General features: G+C 38.3%; 1 protein-coding gene across 9 annotated transcripts in view; it reads right to left on the reverse strand.

The window, feature by feature from the left end:
* CPNE4 (copine 4) overlaps positions 1–20,953 on the reverse strand; it is a 523,946-nt gene that overhangs the window by 252,466 nt on the left and 250,527 nt on the right. Inside the window, exon 1 of one of the 9 annotated variants that reach the window (XM_070493188.1) lies at positions 19,609–19,716. The exons of the other annotated variants lie outside the window; for them this stretch is intronic. The gene's annotated coding sequence lies outside the window, so the exon portion shown is untranslated. Of the gene's footprint in view, positions 1–19,608; positions 19,717–20,953 lie in introns of those variants that run through there. 9 annotated transcript variants of the gene reach the window in all.

The raw sequence follows: 20,953 nt of genomic DNA on the forward strand, positions 1-20,953 counted from the left end.
ATACTAGTCCAGGAGACAGAAGACCTGACTCCCACAGCTAACTAGTTGGGTAAGCCATTTAATTTCTCTGGCCTTCAGTACCTTATTTATCAAATGAGAGGTCTGAAAGGTCCCATCTAACTCTGTGACTCTGATTCCATGAAACCAAAACCCAGTTACTCATATCACACTTACTCTCTGACATCTTTCTTGTTATCCAGTAACATAGGAATTTGACATAAACGTGGCTTAGAAAGGAATGCAGAACTCAAAGTTTAAACGAAACAACTATCCATCTTTTAAAAGGCACCTTACTTGAGGGCTCTTGAGTATATCAGCAAAGCATGGTATTCAAGTCTTTATTGGACGTCAGCAACCTCTGTAAATGTGACATGACCTGGTGCCTTACCTTATCCTTTAGTTGGGTATGGTGGGAAAGAGGATAAAACTGCTGAGGTCATACCAATCAGGGGTCTGATCAGCTCTTTTCATGTCTCTGGGTCTCAGCTCTATCCATATTTAATAGGTAAGACTGTGTAAACTTCTCTCATAGGAAAAAAGAGCAAGTTGTGTAAGTGAAAGCAGATTAAGCATAGGAACCTCTTAAGAAGAAAAGCTTTCCCCAGTTATTTGGTATATCTACTTCCTTCTCCTACGGAGCAGAACTAGAGAAGAGAGATAAACTAGAGGAGACAAAGTGTCCTTCTGCTCATTTTTAGGGTACCTTAGATTTGAAGAGCATCTTTGGTTAGGGGCCTGGAGGGGACAGCAAATTAGGGAGCAGGAAGTAATACAGGCCTGATATTCCTCAAAATTCTTCATAACAGCTTAGAATCTTGAAGTCTTGGAGGGAACACTCAAGGGGACCTCTAGTCTTATTCTCAACAAATGTGACACTTGAACTTCCACCATCAATGGAATAGAAATGAGTTAACTGACTTTGCTGAAGGAGGACCCTGTGAGGGACACTGAAACTTCAGGGAAGCACAAAGGATCTGCCATGAGATTTCTTACCAGCTTTTGGTGTCATAGTAATGAATTATTCCAAATGGAATTAATAGCGAGAAATAGGGACCATGTGAGTGGTCCTTGCAGCATATCCTTAAAAATGATCCTCAGAAATGGCAGCTGTAATTTGGCAAAACCATTTTCACTATTTTGAGGCTTGATCAACAAATTAAAAAGTGGTACCTTTTGTGAGCAGTCATTTCTAAGGTAGACCCTTGTCCCAAGAAGAATGTGAGAATGAAGAAACATATAAGAAGTCTTTCTTTTCCCACCAATGTCAGCTGCTTCTTTGTCATGTTCTGATTTGCCTTAAATATAGTAATTTGGGTATTAGCACAAAGTTCAAGGTAGAGAAGAATACACCCACATAACCACTCTGTGGGGGTTTAGGTTGAGAGTGGTCATAAAATCCTTCCCCAGGCTGATGACTGTGATTTAGGTCATCAGAGAGAGGCATAACCAAGGCCCCCGGGCTTCATGAAAGCTATAACACACAATGAACTCTCGGTCATCTCATTCAATATTGCTCAATTTCCAACAGCAAACTCAAAGGCACAGGCCATCTGTTTTTAGCATGGCAGTTGATGACCAAAGCATGACTCAGAGCCCAGACCCTGTGCCCCAGGTCTTGGATGGGCATTGTGCGAAGCCAGAAATAATCAAAAGAAAAATGAAAGGGGCCCAGAGAGGCTTGTGATAAAAGCAGAGAACTCTACAAAAGCTTTGGTGGAATCTATGTTGGACTACTTTTACTCCTGAAGGAAAAGAACATGCCTGAATTAATATTTTTGTAGATACTAGGGACATCCCAAATCCCCAGTATAGAGACAAGCACATAGTAGATGCACAACACAAGTCATAGATTTGCATGAATAAATAAGTGAAATTACTGAGTATTTTAGGGAGTTGAAGCAAGACAGAGGGGAGATCAGGGGCCCTGGAATCCAATTCTAATTTATACAAACTATATCCTGGGTAAACTGCTTAATTCTTGTAAATATCCATTTTCTTCCCTAAAAATGAGGGGAAAATACCTATTTCACAGGGTTGTGGGTGAGGATGAAATAAAACCGTGTATGTGTGTGTGCGTGTGCACATGTGTGCGTGTGCCTAGTACAGTGTGTGGTCTACAGCAGATAGTCAAAAAGTATGTTTGTTTGGCTCTTCATGGTCTAAGGGAATTCTAAAGAATCAGGGAACCTTTTGGTTATGAGTAACACAAGTGATTAAAGGATACAAACTATACCACATGAGGACAGTTGGATGGACTGGAAAAGAGAAGGTTTAAGGATTTCATAACTGAGAAAGGTTCAAGTCAGAGTCATAGAGAGTCAGAGTGGGCTGGAAGGAAACTTAGAGAAGCCTTATTTTTTCTTTTACAGATAAGGGCTCAGGGGACAAAGATCTATTTGCCTAAGATCATGCAGGACTAACCTCAGTTCTTCCAACTCTGTTCAGTGACTTCTACCACCCTGAGTTGCCTGCCCACTTTACAGCTTTAAGAAGGCCACTTTTCACCCATTCTCTTACATCAAAAGCTGAGAATAAAAGGAAAACAGCAAGAAGGACCTGGAAGAAAGAAATATGCTTTCTCAGGAAAATTCTCATCCAGCTTCTAAGTTCAATAAATCCTTGAGTCTCTCTACCTTTCCTGTGGGATTAGCTGCTGTGACGGTCTCATGGGCTCATCTACAGTAGGAGCCTCTATCCTTATTTTATTTGTATTTGTAGAAAACAGCAGCAATGAACAAATGTGGTACAACTGGCAGCCTAGCAAGACATAAAACACTTTATGATTTAAACACAATAGCTATAATGCAAAAAACCCCAAAGAATAAAATAGAATAGTGAATCAAATCCAAGAGTGAATTCCCATATTTTTATCACAATGACTGTCATGTCTTAGAGTATTTACCTTCAGTCTTTAGCCTTATTTCACTATATCATAAGGAAGAATGTTGAGTTGGGACAGAAATATAAGAAAGTAGTGGCTCTTCAAGCTTAATTTGTAGTAGAAACAAATGGGAGGCTAATAAGATAAAACAAGAGGATTAAACATGGAGCTGATCCAGATGAGGCAAAGCATAAGCACACAGTAGTTCTAGAACAAATCTCACAGGAGCTGGACTGTCATCACTGGTACCTTGTATAGTTTTCCTAGGCAGACGACATAGATTCCAAGAAAGTACTTAGTGATATGCATCATGCTCTCAACCAAGATGAATTAGAGACTAATGAGCTCATATTTCATCGAGGGAGAAAGAAGTAGAAGCAACAATTTAAAATAGCCCAATATAGTAAGCCACATATATGGTGGCATAATCCTAGAAGTCTAGGACAAGCCAATATAACATTGTATTGCTCAGATTCTAAATTTGATTGACAGAATTTTCTGATTGTTTGATCTTCAAATTTTACTTACCCCCAATCTTTTTTTTATTGAGATATAATTTACCAGAAATACAACTTACAGATTTTAAGAGTATGATTCAATGAGTTTTGGCTAATATAACCAGTAATATAATCAAGAAATAGAACATTTCCATAATCCAAGCAAGCTTATCCCTGTACTGATTTCTATCACCCTAGCTTAGATTTGCTTATCGTTGGTTCATATAAATGGAATCATCCAGTATGTACTTTTTTACATTTGGCTTCCTTCAGTCAAAACAAAAATGGTCTATGAGACTTATCCATGTGAGTATATGTGTTCATAGTTTGTTCTTTTTATGGCTGAGTGGTGTTCTATCGTATGAATATACCATAATTTGTTTATTCATTCTTACATTGAAGGACCATTGGGTTGTTCTCAGTTTGGGCTATTATAAATAAAGCTGCTATGAACATTCTTGTACAAGTCCTTGTGTGGATGTATTTTTTTTCTCAGATGAATACAAAGGAAGTGAATTATTGAGTTCACTCATTTTATTCTTGAACTCTTGTTTTGATTAATCTTTTGGTGATCTAGATCACATATTTGAATGCTTTTTGCTGAAAAATTTGGTAAGTGGTATGTTTCTTGACAAATGGTATTTCTTGAGAACTCATACAAAATGTCTTTGTTTTTTTGTGTACACAGATGATACACTTTTGAAATCCATCTCTTTCTCTCTCATCGACTATCATGCCATTGCTCTAAACTAGGCCTTATCATCATTCACCTGGACTACTGCACCTTGAGGTAGGACCGGTATCTTTTCATCATTATGATCCCAGTAGCTGGCACATGGCCAGAGGTTAGTAAATATTTGTCAAATGAAATATGTGCTTCTGCTGAGTCACCCAAACTTACATTTCACTGTGCGCTTTAGTCACTCCCTCATATCCACAACTCAACCTCATCAGCACAAGGTGAAAAGTTACAAGCACCAGGAATTAACATTTAAATCCCAGATGGAGCTGATGAGGCAGAAACTACAAGATAAGATGCCTAGAAACTAACTACACAATCCTATAAAATGATACTGTAACTACACTATAAAAAACAACAAATTAAGGAGTAAAGAGCCCAGTGGGACATTGCTTGACAAATGTTGAAGATACTAGGCTACAATAAATCAGAAGTGACACCCTTTCACAAGAGGATTGGGAGAAATCGGGTGGATTTATGTGTCATCTGTTGTGAAATAAGTTCATATATACATCACTGCCTTCGGGACCGTTTACCAGCAGAACGTGGTGTTGCATTTCAATCAAGCCACTAGGTGATAATTTTCAGAGGTAGAAATTAGCAAGATCCTGTGTGCTGGCAAACACACACACACACTCCTCCAAGAGTCAACACAAGGGAAGATTCTGGCAAGAAGTGGTGATCATCATTGAGATTTACTTGGCTATACAAGCAAAAAACAAGTATTTTATAGATGTTTTCTCTTGAATTAACTAAGTATTTGGAGCTTAAGAAGATTCCATTAAAATATGGCTCCTCAAGGACCACATCCTCTTATGAATTTATGCCTTCGCTACAGTGATTCCTTCCCAGGTGTTCCAACCTGTGCTGCCCTCTTGTTGACTAGTTCTTTCACACACTACATCCAATTCATCGAGAAATCCATCTACTTTCAAAATATATCCAGAGTATATTCACCTCTGCCCTAGTCCAAGTTACCATCATCTCTCACCTACACTACTATAATCCCTTTCTATCTGGTGTACCTGCCTTCGTCTTTGTTAATCTACAGATTATTCTCAACCCGGGTGACAGTATGATTCTTCCGAAAGATAAGATAGATCATTGTAACTCTATGTCCCTCCAAACGCTTCACCTTCTACTATTCCACTTCTTTACACTCTCCACTCTTGCTCCTCAGGTCTCTCTGATATTTCTTGAACATTCCAAGGATACACCTGTGCTGTGGAACTGTGATGGTAGTTTCCTCTCCTTGTTCTTACTTACCACCTTCAAGTCTTTGCTCAAATGTCACCTTTTCAATAAAGCCTGATCAGACCACCCTAATCAAATTCCAACACCCTCCTGCCTTCCCAATCCCTCTTATACCATAGCACTTAACACATTCTTTCCATCTCCTTACTTTTTATTATATATGTTATCCATTGCCTCTCTTCCCTAACAAGCTCCACAAATTCTTACCTATTTGTTCACTGATCTATCCCAGGTGTGCAATGCTTAGCACATAGTAGGTACTCAAGAAATATTTGATGAACAAATGAAAAACTTTGCATTAGATGCTTCTGGGAATGAAGGTCTCCCTTGAGGTTAACCTCAGTATGGAAAATTTAGAAAATATATTGAAGATACTGTTAGAATCACCATTGTAAGTCAAATTTTAAATTCTATGTAGGACTCCAGGTAACAGTTATCTTCCCTGGAAGTAGAGGAGGGCTTTTAAAGGAAGAAAAATCTACAATTTTTCTCGGCAGCTCATCTAGTGTACAGCATTGTTAGAAATTCATCAAAATTGAGAACAGTAAGTTTTTCTTTACCCTGCAGGAAAAATGCTGTCACGTTCTGGCACTGATATTTCTCAAATTCAGTGGTCCATGGCACATGGGATGAATGTTGTGGGCCCTAGAGGAAGGGATTATACATCATATTGTTCAAGCACTGACATTGTTCTAAGAACTTACAGCATCATATCTAAAACAAAATATGTGCTTCCCACATATTAGTCTTTTATATACTACTAATACTCGCATTTAGATTGTTTTTCTTTGAACTGACACATTTATATCTACCTAAACAACTGAAGCTTTTTGTCACTACCATGAATGGAAAATCAGTATCACTTGCCATAAATAGAAGAGACCAATAAAAATACATATAATGAAAACAAAAAAATTCTTAAATTCTAGTTAGATACTATTGCTGGCCCAACGCTTTGTGTCTGAGGTCTTTCTCCTCTTTGTTGAAAATGGGTAACATAAAATGTTGAAAAGATATCATACCAAAACAAAACTTTCTTTTTGACATTATCATCAGAATAGTAGGGAATTTTCAAGGGCTAACTGCCTCCCTGTGTGATTACCTAATCTTGTGTCCAGATTTCCCCTATAATTGTCTCTTGTGTCCCTAGTGCCATAGGGTGATTAGCACAGACTTTGGAGCCCAACATCGGATTTAAATGCTGACCTCAACACATACTGACTTTGCAACTTTGAGTTAGAGACACAATCTCTCCAGGTTTCATTTTCCCTAATCTGCAAAATGAGGCAAATAATGCTTATTTTGCAGACTAATGTGACAGTTAAATGATAGAATATGTAAAACCACCAAGCAGATGTTTAAAATATTAGCTCCCTTCTGGGACAAAAAAGATGCTTGGCCTTTAATTTCAATGACTAAAATCCTCCCTGTTCAGGCCGCCCATGAGCCCTCCCTGTCAAGAATTCAAGTTTCTATTTAGTGGGTTTATGGTTTATACTTTGTAGCTGACATTTTTATCAATATGTCATTAGGGTTTACGGGAGGGGGTCTTGTTATGGATGTTCTTATACAGGAAGCCCAGCCAGTTTTAAATGGAAAGTGACAGTAAATGATAGGTAAAGTGAGGTTGCTTTGGGAACAAGGATGATCGTTCAGTCTCTAAAGCTAAAAATGCCATCTGTACCAGAGTAGGGTTGGCCCAGAGTATCGAGATCTAAAACTTGGTTGGGCTGACTTGCTCAAGAACAATTCATCAAAATTGACGAAATCTGCAAAGGTCACCACTGACTCATCCAGAACATCCAACATTTCCAATTCTCTCCTTTACCCCACATTTCTCCTTTCACTATGAGAGTCACATCCATTCCAGCAAGAGGAAATTGGCATTTGGAGTATATTCCCCATCTATACAAAAGCAGGAGCAACTGGGGGCTGATATATGCCTTTAAATTCATATAGCTACAAAAAAAAGCCAATTAAAATTATTTGAATAATTCAAAGAATTAAGCAGGAAAACAAGAAATATCTGCAAATTGAAAAAGATACAATTATTTTACTTCTCCATGCAACACCAATTTTCATTCCGCATTTTGAAAAGATAAGATGACAATAAATATTCATATGTTTTGCATTTTTTTAAAGAGGAAAGCTAGCGAGAAAAATGCAGACTAAAGTGGAAGCCTGTGGTTTAAATTGCCTTTTTAGATTTTATAATAACCTTTATCTTCCTGCATTTTCTCCCTTTATTAGTATCATGGGACAGCCAGATTTAATTATCTCCTTTTAAATTATGTTTTTTATTTCTTTGTTTGGCTCATTTACTTGTTTATTCCTTTAGATACGGATTGATGAGGAAGGGGCAGAAAAGTGAAGACAAGGAGATTCTTTCTGTGTCACCTTTTATGAGAGAAGTTAAATTTTATTTTCTTATTCAGATTCCAAGAGAGCATTTGTTAGACTTGAAGGTGTGGGTGGCAAAGAAATTCTTCTTTGAAGGAAAAAGGGCTGATTCATTCAATAATTATATCTGTTAGTAAAGAAAGAAAGGCTAACTAAATAAACAAGGATGCTGAGACAGTATTTGGAAGAAAAAAAATCAAGTGACATCACTTCTCATCATAGAATAAAAATAAATTCAAGATGGACTATTGATTGTTTACCTGATCTTAGGGAATAAAAAGAAGAAATCACAATAGAAAAAAATTACAGATTTTATAAAAAGTAAGAAGACAAAAAAGCTGGAGAAATTATTTTATAGCAAATAAAATTATTATAAACAAATAATATGTATAAAATGCTCATATTAAATTAGAAAAACATTTAAATCTCATTTGAAATTGGCCAAAGGACATGAATTCAAATAAGAAGAAATAAAAATTAATAATAAATATAGAAAACAAATTCTATCTCACTAGTAATGAAAATAAAGTGATAACTTCTGGTTCTGGTCAAAACGGAAAAAGCACATTCCACCCTACTTCTCCTGCTAATTACAGCTAAAACGCTGGACCCACATAAAGCAACTACCAGAAGATTTTGGAAGGTGGGGTCAAGAAGATAGTTAGGCTAACGAAGAAGGAAGACTTGACAGTGAGTTCTCTGGGATTATTTTTGTCTCATATATATCTTGGTCTGGGTGCTGGAGCTGCCTGCAACTCAGAACCATCAAAAGGTACTAAAAAAATAAATAAAGTCCCAGGAAAAGCCTGCTCCCTTTATCCAGAGGGCTGAGAAAAGGGAGGCCCTGTAGGATGGATCCTGTTACCACATCTGCCCTACTAACACCACAAAAAGAAGCAGTACCCATCTCACTCCCCGCCAGCACAGCCGTGGCATACAGGCAGGGTCCCTTTCTGTGCCTCTCCCCAGTGACTGCATCCACCAAAGAGTCTTGGAGTGGAGCCCTATCAACTCACTCCTTCTTAACTGGGCGAATGCCAGTGAAGAGGTGTTGACTCACCCCCGCCCTCAGCATGCCTGCTGCAGGTACTGTGGAGTGGAGCTCTATAGGACTATCCACACCCTTCACTAAGCAAATGGAAGCAGAGGCAGCATCTCTCTACTTCCCTCCTCTATGCAAGTAGAGAGTGGGGAGAGGAGCCCTGAGAAGAGGAAGCTAGAGAAAGGGATCCTTTAAATCTGTGTATGGAGTCCCAGGCTCATCCTGAAGTGGCCCATGCATAAAACCAGCCAGAAGAATACAGCAAACACTTTGAGAACAGAACTATGGTGTAAAATATCACCAGGTTTCAGGTTGGCCCTCTAAGTGGGGCAGACCAGATTGGCACTTCAAAGGCTTTAGAATGAAATTGACATTTGAATCTCAGCCCTCGTGATCATAAGTACAAAAATTATCAACAGAATGTTAGTAAATATATAAAAGGAATAATGCCAAGAGGGATTTATTCCAGGATAGAAAGTTGGTTCAATACTCAAAAGTGAGTTAATGTAATCCGCCATATTTACAGTCCAAAGGAGAAAATCCACATGATCGTATTGATTGAGAGAGATAAAGTCTTTGATAAAATTTAATACCCACTCATACTAAAAACTCTCAGCAAAGTAGGAATAGAAGGAAACTTCCTCAACATGGTAAAAAGCATCAACAAAATAATCTATAGCTCACATCATATTCAATGTGACACATTGAATTCTTTGTCCCCAAGATCAAGAATAAGGCAGTATGTCTACTTTCACCGCTCCTCTCCAACATAAGAATGCTCTAATTTGTGTAAAAGGGAAAGCAAAATAAATAGTTTGGAAAGGAAGAAATAAAAGTTTTCCCTTCATGACCAGGGGTTAGGCAAAGAGATCTTAGATATGACATCAAAAGCATGATCCGTAATAGACAGAGCTGATAAATAAGACTTTATCAAAATGAAAAATTTCTATTCTGCTAAAGGCACTGTTAAGAGAATGAAAAAATAAGCTATAGACTGGGAGAAAACATTTGCAAATCATGTCCAACAAAGGACTTGTATCCAGAATACATAAATACTCTAAACTCAACAGTAATAAACTAAGCAATCCAATTTAAAAATGGGTAAAATACTTGAAGATACAACAAAGATACCAGATAGCAAATGAGCAAATGAAAAGATGTTCAGGGCCAGACCTGGTGGTCTAGTGGTTAAGTGTGGCATGCTCCACTTTGGCAGTCCAGGTTCAGTTCCTGGATGTGGACCTACACCACATCAGTGGCCATGCTGTGGTGGCAACCCACACACAAAATAGAGGAAGATTGGCATCAGATGTTAGCTCAGAGTGAATCTTCCTCAGGAAAAAAGAAAAGAAGAGATATTCAACAACACTAGACATTAGGGACATGCAAATTAAAGCCACAATGAGATAGCTATTAGACCTATTAAATGGGGGAAATCACAAAAATAGGCAATATGAGATAGCAAAGCAATTGGATCTCTCATACATTGTTGGTGGGAATGTAAAATGGTGCCACCATTCTGGGAAACAGTTTAGTAGTTTCTTATAAACAGATACTTATCATACGACTGAGCAACCCCACTCCTGAGTATTTACCCTACAGAAATGAAAACTTATATTTACACAAACACCTATACAAAAATATTTATAGCCTAAAACTGGAAACGACTCAAATGTCCTGTACTTGGTGAACAGATAAACAAACTGTTGGATATTCATACCATAAAATACTACACAGCACTAAAAAAGGACATACTGCTGAGCCACACAGCAACCTGGATGGCTTTCAAGAGCATCATCCTGAGGGAAAAAGTCAGTCCCAAATGGTTACATAGTGTGTGATTTGGCTTTATACAAAATTGTCAAATGACACAGTTATAGTAATGGACAACTGATTAGTGGTTGCCAGAAAGGTTATGGATGGGAAAGGGAGTGACTATAAAGGGCCAGCACAGCCAAGTGCTTGTAGAAGATGATGGAACAGCTCCATATTCTAATTGTGGGAGTGGTTATACAAATCTACACATGTAATAAAATTAATAGAACTATACACTCCCGCTCCCCTCAGAAAAATACAAAGGGGAAAGTACATGAAGAAAACTGATGAAATACAAAAAATACCTATCATTTAGGTGATACTATTGTATCTATGACAAATTCCTGGCCTTGATTATTGCACTCAGGTTCTTTATATATGATGGTATCTTCGAGGGAAGCTGAGTAAAGGGTGCACAGGAACTCTACTATATTTTTAAGATTTTTTTTTTAAAAAAGGAATATAATCCTGTATACATATTTTATTGAGATATAATTGACATATTACATTAGTTTCAGATGGACAATGTAATGATTCAATATTAAAGGGCTTTTTGAGTTATCATGTACATACCATAAAATTCACTCATTTTAAGTATACTATTGCATAGCTTTTCGTAAACTTACAAAGTTGTAAAACCACCACCGCTAACTATTTTTAGAACATTTTTATCAGCCCCAAAAGAAACCTCACACTTATTTGCAGGCACTCCTTGTCTCATCCCCAGCTCAGGCCACTATCTGTCTCTACAGATATGCCTTTTCTAGCCTCTGTGCTATTTTTGCAACTTCTGTGTTAGTCTAAAATTATTTCAAAATAAAAACAATAAAAATAATTTCAAAATATATTATCTTAAAATTTGTTTTTCTCAAGTTTTGGTAAGATTATCAGATATTCACATTGAATCGCTCTAGGCACATGGATATTTTAAAGATTTCATAGAAATCTTTAGTTAGAAAAATCTTTAGTTAGAAAAACTACATGACAAGATTACAGTGTAGTTTGGTTACCAATGCACTAGTCTTATCAGAATAGCCAAGATAATTCAACATAGGAGAGAGGAAATTCAGCGATTATTGGCAACAAATTCACCCCACCAGAACCAGTAAGAAGTAAACAAGGTATTTAGGGCATTTAACAAGCTTATTGCTGTAGATGATATAATGTGACATTAAAAAATAACTCTTACAAATTTTGAAAAGTCAATGGCGAACTAAGGAAACATTAAAACTTTAGATTTAAATTAAAATAACAATCATTTTGATGAACATTAAAGTATTTCTTAAAGCCTTTTACCAAAAGAAAACCTTGATTAAAGAAAAAACAATATAAGAATTCCACAGAACAGAAAAAAATAAACTCAATTGACAGAACATTATTATAAAAATGTACTTCAATATCTTCTGCGAATTCTAAAGATACTATATGTATGTTTATATGCATGCACATGTATAGACGTGTATATTTACATGCACATATGTGAATGTACATATTTGGTAAATATATATGATTTATAATGTAAAATTCTGAGTTATCATTTTACTCAGGCCAAAAAATAAAATATGTTCTTAGTTTTCAGATAATAAAAAATAATGCCTTTTAAAATAAAGCAATTTTAACCTAAAACCTTATTCAAGACAGCCAAATAATGATAACGGAAGTATGTATTGGCACAAATTTTTTAGACAACAATCTTGTAATATATATGAAAAGCCTTAAAATAGTTTATTACTTGGCTGAAACCAAGTAATTTCTGAATTTCTGAAAAATTACCTTTGTGAGGAAATGTGAGGTGTGGACAAGAATACTGTGCAAAGATGATCTCCATTTCTTTACATTTTAATGGTGAAAGCTTCTTGAAAGAAAATACTTGCATTGTAATGGTGAAAATTTTGAAAAATGTATAAATCTACATTATAGAAGATAGTTTAAACAAGTTGTAAGTTCACACACTGGAATCTTTAAGGTAGTCTTTGAAAATCAGATTTATGGAGACAATATAAGACCATGGGAATATGTTTATAATATAATGCAAAATGAATTTAAAAATCAAGGTACAAAATTATACATTTATATGTATACACATATACACACAAATACGTATTTTATGTATACACATATTACATATAAATATATTCATTTTTGTTTAATTTATGCTATTTAACGTATAATTAAATATTGAAAAACATTTATTTATATTTATATATAGATTATATATTATCTTACATACATATGATGTATACATACATATATATCTATATATTAAATGTCTATTTTATGCATTTATTTGTATGCTTATTTATAAATATATTTAATACAATACTGATAGTGATTATTCTGAATGGTGGGATTATGGGTTATTTTTATTTTATGTTTCATATTTTTGTCACATATCAGAGCATGCTTACACACAACATATATACATATTTAATAACATTATAATCAGAAAAATACTATGCCCCGAGAGTAAGGAGACCTGGTGTCTAGTTGCTGTGTTGCCACTAACCAGGTAACCCCAAACAGATTGTTAAAATATCCCAGTGCTCAGTTCTCTCACTTGTTAAAGGAGGAGTCAGATTATGTCATTTCAGGGTTCCCATCAGCTCTATTATTTTACAGTTCAATTACCTAGCCTGTGAGAGGCATCATACGAAGCAATACAAGATGGAAAACGTGGACTTAACCTTCAGGGCCTTAATGTCTAGTCAGGAGGAAACAATCACGTACACATATAGACCCATCTAGCGCGAGGGAGAATCTGGTGAGAGCCACGCGTCAGCAGAGGAGAAGGCGCCTCCGGCAGGGCGAGCAGAAATGTTTTCATGAAGGAGTGAGTATAATCAGCCTTATCTCTTCCACTCCCAGTTCAGCTGATTTTCTCCTCTATAATTTTCTCAATTGGCCTCCAATTTTATTCTATTAGTCGTTTGGATCGTTATTAGTTTTTATTTCAATTTCCTCTGCAGTGAGCCCTGTCAGCAGCCAAAGAGTGACACAGAACCAGTGAATTGGAATCCAAAAGAACAAATCGCAGCTCAGTTAACAAATATGTTGGCTAAATGCCAGCCTCAGTAGGAAACAGTCAGCCAAAATATTTATCAACAGGATTTTCATTCTACAGTTTGATTTAAATTTCCGCTCAGCTGAGTGTGCGGTATATCTAACTGGCTAACTCTAGAATTCTAATCAAAGGACCTTCAAAGCAGCAAGACAAATATTTGTGTTAGCATTTCAGTTGCCAACCTCAGATTGTATGGCTCTTGAACACATTCAGACGTCACCCTGAGTCCTTGGCAGCCTTTTAAGAAGTCCTTTAGGGTGATCATTATCCAGCTTTTTGCATCATGCTGTTGAAAGTCCCCGCATCTCCAGAGTGGGCTTCTAGAACACAAGTTCTGGCTTGTTACTTACCTGACCTTGGTAGGAAATATCCTTGGAGTTGTTTTTCCAGTATAATGATACAAATAGACATTCATACTATCTCAGGGGGCCTTCATGTGTGACCACATATCTATACAAGGACCACACATCTATATAGATGACCTATGTGTCATCTCCTTGGGGAAACTTCTCAAGGAGTAGGGTAGCTTCCTTTCAACCTTTCGTTTCCCTCCTGCCTGCACTTGCACTTGCACTCTGCTTCAGAACAGAGTTCTTCCCCAACCCATCACCACCTCCTAAGGAAGAGAAATGTCCTTCAAGTTCCTAAAAAAGTGTAGCACCTTCATCACACTGCGCTTGAAATGGCTAGCAAGGAACCATTGAGCTACTGCAGCAAGAGGGGGAATTATATGGTGTTATACAGGGAAGTGTCAGGGCTTCATGTTTCAACTGATGGCTGGAGAGAAGAGAGTATAGGAAATCAATTTTGGGTCCAGATTCCCATGAGGAAGTGACTGCATCCTCCCAAAGGAATATAAACTACCCCTCCTCTCACTGCCATGGGCAAAAAAAATCCTATATGGGAAAAGAACATAGTGTATTTAGATGTGCATAGAAAGAAAGGCCAAATTGCATCACTAAGAAAGCGTAGAAGTCATCCATCATTGTGACATATGTGGAGATGCACCACCCAGATCCACCTCTGTGGAAGTTGTTGACCTAGCAGCTGGGAGTGCCGTCAGCAGACAGTCCTCAGTCTCAGCTTCCTTGGAGATCACCTCAGCTGCAGAGCTAGCTATAAACCATGTAGTAAGGGACATCATGAGGTAAAGTCGAAGGTGGTTTCCTGTCACACTAGGAAGAAATAAAAATTCTGCCTGTGTTAGAGAAGCCTAGAGAGAGACTGAGAGAAAGAGAGAAAGAGAGGCAGACAGACAGACAGAAATAGGGATGTTGAAACACAAGTTGAAGCCTGCTTCATGTCTCCTCCTTTAGAAATAGATAGAATGAAACCCTCTATGGGCTTGGGGGCTTGTTAGAGTACCCCTGGCCAACTTAAGGCTACCACAATACAATATAAATGGTGGAATGGCATTTTGAAGGAGATGGACAGGGTGAGAACGTATGTTTCAGTTTCCCAGTACCTATACGTGGTTTACAGAACTTTCTGCAGGGAATGGGAATGGGTCAAAAGGGTCAATAGGCTGAAAGACCTATAACTGGGATGAGAAAAGCATAGAGAGGAAGTCAACAGGGACCACGAACATCAGTAGGTGCTGGGGCTCCACCAATGTCCAAGTGGATCCATTTCCAAGGGCCCTCAGTACAATGGATACAGACACCCACCTCAGAGGTGGCCAGCACGGATCCAGATGATTGCATGTGAACCAGACTCTTTTCCTCTAATGCCATGTAGCTACTTACATGGTGCCCCTCTGCACTCAGGGACCATCTTGGAAAGAGGACAAGAAGAAGAGACTCCTTGAGAGGGGAGAATCACTTGGATAGGAAGGTTGAATTTTGGATTGACTGGATTTAAATCCTCAAGTGACTATTTACACCAAAATGAGTGTGTTAACGTGGATGAGACTATTGTAAACCAGAGATGACAAAGTTCCTCCAGCAGAAAAATCTAAGGTTATTCCTGTTACCACCAACAGAAATGAAGGCTCAGCAGTAAGTCATGTTCTGCTGTAGAAAAACAAAATCATATCTTTTCACATCTGACTTGTTACTGAAAAATTTAAGCCATCTATATATCTTTAAAAGTAACATGAGAGGTCAGCCTGGTGGCACGGCAGTTAAGTTTGCGCACTCCCCTTCCGCAGCCCGGGGTTCACTGGTTCGGATCCCTGGGCGCAGGCTCTATGCACCACTTGTCAGGCCATGCTGTGGCAGGCATCCCACATATGAGGTGGAGGATGGGCACAGATGTTAGCTCAGGGCCAATCTTCCTCGGCAAAAAGAGGAGGATTGGTGGTGGATGTTAGCTCAGAGCTAACCTTCCTCAAAAAAAACAAGTAACATGAAACACTTGATTCCACCAGACACACATCTGAAAAGTGCTCCAAGATGGAAAGAACCAGAGACAATGCACAATATTTACCCACTGGGCAAATAAAGCATGTAAGAATAAAGCACAAACTCCAAGAGTTGAGTCCTACACGGTTGATCTTAGTCCCAATCTCATCCCTTCCAACAATATGCAATGGTACCTTGGGCTGCCTTTAACTGTCACTGCACCTCAAGCCTGTTAGAAAAAATAAGTAAAACTCAATAATATTAATCTTAAAGATATTGAAAAAAAGCAAAACAATAGTAATTAGATCCTGAGAAAAACAAATCTTATCTGTACCACCGCCGTCTCCCTACACGATGCCCAATATGACTCTGAGAGGTTTCTGGAAGAGGGGGGACAGTTGCTGGCAGAAGTCCAGAGAATCTGCAAATTCTTTATGCAGAAACTGCGTGGGACAGGGTTTGCTATTTGAATTATGCACGTTTCTATTTTATCAAATCCATTCCTCCTCCACACATATTATAGGAATTGTCATCTCTTATTTACACACCACAGGGTACATTGCTCAAATAAAGAAGGCAGAGTGATATAGGGCACACAGAAGAGAGTGTTTACATTGAAAGTCTGAGCATTTCTTAATCAATTCAACACATTTTTAGATACATTTTTTAAACATGAAATAATGTGTGTTGACAACATCCATGATGAAAGTTATTTTCTCCCCTACTATTCAGCAGGCTATAAGGACAAACAGAAGATTTCTAAACTGCAGTTTGAAATTTTGCACTAGTTCCAGCTTTTGGATTACTCCGAGCCTCAGTTTTCTCCTGTGCAAAGTGGGGATATGAGACCTTACTTGCAAGACTGCTGTGAAGATGCAATGATAGGCTGGACACACAGGTGTGTGGGTGTAGCACATTGCAAGGATCCTTTCCCCTTTGTCCCTGGGTCACCGATGTGACCCTCTGTCCTGGATTCCCTAGCCCTGTATTGTTAAAGGAGACTGAGGGGACTTATTGCCATGAAGCCTTTACAAATAGCGTGGATTCTTTTTCCCTGACCTGGTCTGAGTACAGCCTTAACACACACACGGATGAATGTCCCTTGAACAGAGCAACGGGAAGACATAGGAAGCGTGGTGAAGGGAAGCAGTAAGGAAGCAATATAAAGACGTAGGGGGGAAATCAAAAAGGAAGTTTTTCCCGCCATTTCTTTCTCTTTGGTTACCACCTCTGCACCACACCATCTCCTGTCTCAGCCCCAGTCTGTGTTCCAGTTACAGGATAGCCAAATAGCTGCTCACTTTCTAAGGTCTCTGTGACATTTCCCTTGAATCCCCTAGACAGGTAAAAGCAACTCTTTCCTCTATAAATGATCCCAAGAATCTCTGTATGTTCCATGTATGCCATGTCCTCTTACTTATTTCAAGTCCATTGTATCCACCAAACTAGCTCCTTGAAGCTGATAGTGTAATAAAAAAAAATTGTTAACATGTTATTACTGTTTACCATATGCCGGACCAATGGTTTTAATAGACATGATCTCATCAATATTCGCAACGGTCATTGTTTTAGGTACTGTTTACATCTAAACATGTAACAGATGTATTACATCTATTTTCAATCATTGACATCTCCTGTTTACAGAAAAATCAATGGAGCCTCAAGGAGGATAATGGATTGAAGGTCACAGGTCTATGAGAAACAGAATGGGTGGTATTTGAGTCCAGGATGTCAATTCAGGGGGCTAAGCTCTTAGGAACTATGCTGTGATGTCCATATCTCATGGCTCTTCCCACAGCAGTGTGCCTCATGATGCCTAGTAGAGAGTCCATATTTAATTCATGTTGGTTGTCTGATTTCAACCTTGAGAATATAGAATAAGATAATCACTTCCTCTCCCATTTTTGATTCTTTAATTGTAGCACCTATATGTATAGCCACATTACATCTTTTCTAGGCTCAACCTTGCTCTTTCTCTTTTCAAGTTCTTCAGAAGGCTCCCACATGGCACTAAAGCATATTCTGTACACTACACAAGTCAACACTCTTGGAAAATTGCAATTACTATAAGCCATGAGTTTTCTCCCATCGGCTACTCCAGTTTACACCTTCGTTATTTAGTAAGAGTTGCTTTCCTTACTAGATCCTTCGTACTACATTTCAATATTAGATGAGATAAAAAGGTGATTTGGGGAAACATCTAACAGAAAAAGAAAAATAGACTCTTTCAACGTTTTGATTCCACTTATATATTTTCACTGAAAAATATTTTCATTCAGACTTGCTGAAAATCCTGATCAAATTGATTTAAAATACTGACTCCTCACTAATATGATTATCATCATCATAACCACCACCATCATCATTAACTTAAACTGAATATTAATTCTACACCAGGTACCATCCTTAACCATTTAAATATATTACGCCACTTAATCTTCACAACAAACCTATGAGATATTATTAACTCCATCTCACAACAGGGAAACTGAGGCTTAAAAGAGATAAATATCTTACCTGAGGTCACATCCAAGCAGCAGACCCAGGACTCAAACCCAGTGTTCTCTAACATCAGCATTTTTGCTCTTTACCACGCAGTCCCACCTTCCAAAGCTTACACAGCACACCCATTGAACTGTAGTCAAATCTCTCGAAGGCTAAGTTAACGGCAAGACAATTCCATCAATTTAGCTTTGTCATGAGAATCATTCCATACCTTTAAGAACTCGTGACAATCAAGAGGCACAGCGATGGAACATGGGTCCAGGGCAGTTAAATATGTCTACGGATATTTTTCGGCTACTTTCATGTACTTCCTTTAATATAATAGGCACTTAATAAGTATGTTGATTGAATGAAGGAATGATTGAATGAACATACGACCGATGAAACAGCAGCTTGACTAGGCTTGAAATTGCTGTTCCAATTCCTGCTTGCTCAAAGACTATGTAGTTCTGGTTCAGTTGTCCTCTGGCATTTAATGTGGCTGAAATTGGGCTTGATTTTTATTCCCTTAAGGATATTAAAAAAATTCCTGGATGTTTATAGGCTTTGTATTTTTGCTTTGTGACAAAAACTGAGTCACAATAAATTGAGGACTAAGTCTTTCTCCATTATATTTTTTGTTGAAATGGGATAAACCTCTTCAGTTTACATCCTTGATTCTGTTCTCAGTTCTGAAAAGTTAACTGGAATTAAATTAAGCACTTGCAGCCTGATAGCATAGAGGTCAATAGCACAGGGATCGGAGCCAGACTGCCTAAATTCTCATTTTTATGAGCTGTGCGATTTGGGGAAGGCACTTAACCTTTCTGTGCCTATATATATAAAATGGAGAAAATAATGTACTTAACTCATGGAGTTATTATGGGTTAATACATGTAAATCACTTAGAAGTGCTTGGCACTTAGTAAGTACATACTCTTCAAGAACACCTAGTATAATTTCCAGGATCCAAGAGGCCTTCCTTCGGCACAGATCCTCTGGAATGAGCTGATGTCCTCTCTCCTTACTGCCTAGACTTCCAACACTCTTGACGGAATAAATTAACAGAAATCCCTCCACCACGCCCAGTTACCTGAATTCTTCTTTAACCCTGCAGTTACAGCGTTTCAGTGTCAGAACTCTATCTCTAAAAATCCTTTGTCTCATTCCAGTTTCCCCAGCACAGCCTGTTTCCCCTCCCCCCATTCTTTGCCTGTTGACAGGGAAAAACCGTCTCAGAATAGATGTAATATGAGAGTTGCCAAGGGGTTGGCCTTATTCAAGAGGTGGAGAAAAGTAATGGATCAGATTACAATTTACTCGGAACATTTCTAGAAGGCATGGCAAGGGAAGAATAAACTGGCTGCCTCAGGAACTCATATCTACACAGTAAAACGATGCTCAGGATTCTGCCTGGTTCAGACCCTACTAAGAAGGTGAGAAAGTATTTCCTTACTTCTTTCACACTAGTGAATGGCTTCAGATGGCAAGCTGTCTATTGAGTCTCAGTTCAGCTCCATGAGATTTAAAGTGTGTGAAAACTTATCCAGAGCAACAGTCTTTCTCAGTGTTTGGAGGTGGTGTGGGTTTTCTTCTTCTGCAGCATGGAGTTCCTACTAGCTAAATGTCTTTTTGATTGTAGAGGACTTGCTTTGTTTCTACCCTTCTTTAGCAACATGATTCTAGCCTTTGGGATCCAGCCTTGTCTCTGCACTAAATCCCCAGATTTTGACCCATTTACGTTCACGTTGTCTCTATTCCAGTTACTATGCTGTGTAACAAACATCCCAAACTACTATGCTGTGTAGCCAACACCCCAAACTGAGTGGTGTAAAGCAACCATTTTAACATGTTCATGGATCCTGTGAGTTTCTCATAGCATGACAGCTGAGTTTCAAGAGCAGATGTCCCCAAAAAACCAGGCAGAAGCTGTATTTCCTTCCACGATCTAGCCTCAGAAGTCACAGAACATCATATTCACTGTAGTCATAGGCCTACCCAGATCCCCTATCTTGAAGGGAGGGATGTCAAAGTCCTATTATAGGAAAAGCATGAAGGATGGTCAACTACTGTGGCCATGTTTGGAAAATACAATCTGCTACAACCCCCCTCAGACTCTAACTAATGTGCTCTAGTGTTCTGTCTCAGGCATAACATCACCTCCTCGGGGCTCCTCAGGAGTGGTGTTCCTGCCATTCATCTTCCAGACACTGGTGTCCTAGTCTTCCATCTCATTTTCCCTCCATGGCTATACCTTGGGTCTAGTCGCCCACCTGTGCTTGGTTTGGCTCATCACCACTATTTCCACTCAGTGTCTTTTTTTTTTTTTTTTTGAGGAAGATTAGCCCTGAGCTAACTGCTGCCAATCCTCCTCTTTTTGCTGAGGAAGACGGGCCCTTAGCTAACATCTGTGCCCATCTTCTTCTACTTTATATGTG

This window comes from Equus asinus, chromosome 21, assembly GCF_041296235.1.
Source record: "Equus asinus isolate D_3611 breed Donkey chromosome 21, EquAss-T2T_v2, whole genome shotgun sequence".
In the NCBI taxonomy this organism is placed as follows: domain Eukaryota; kingdom Metazoa; phylum Chordata; class Mammalia; order Perissodactyla; family Equidae; genus Equus; species Equus asinus.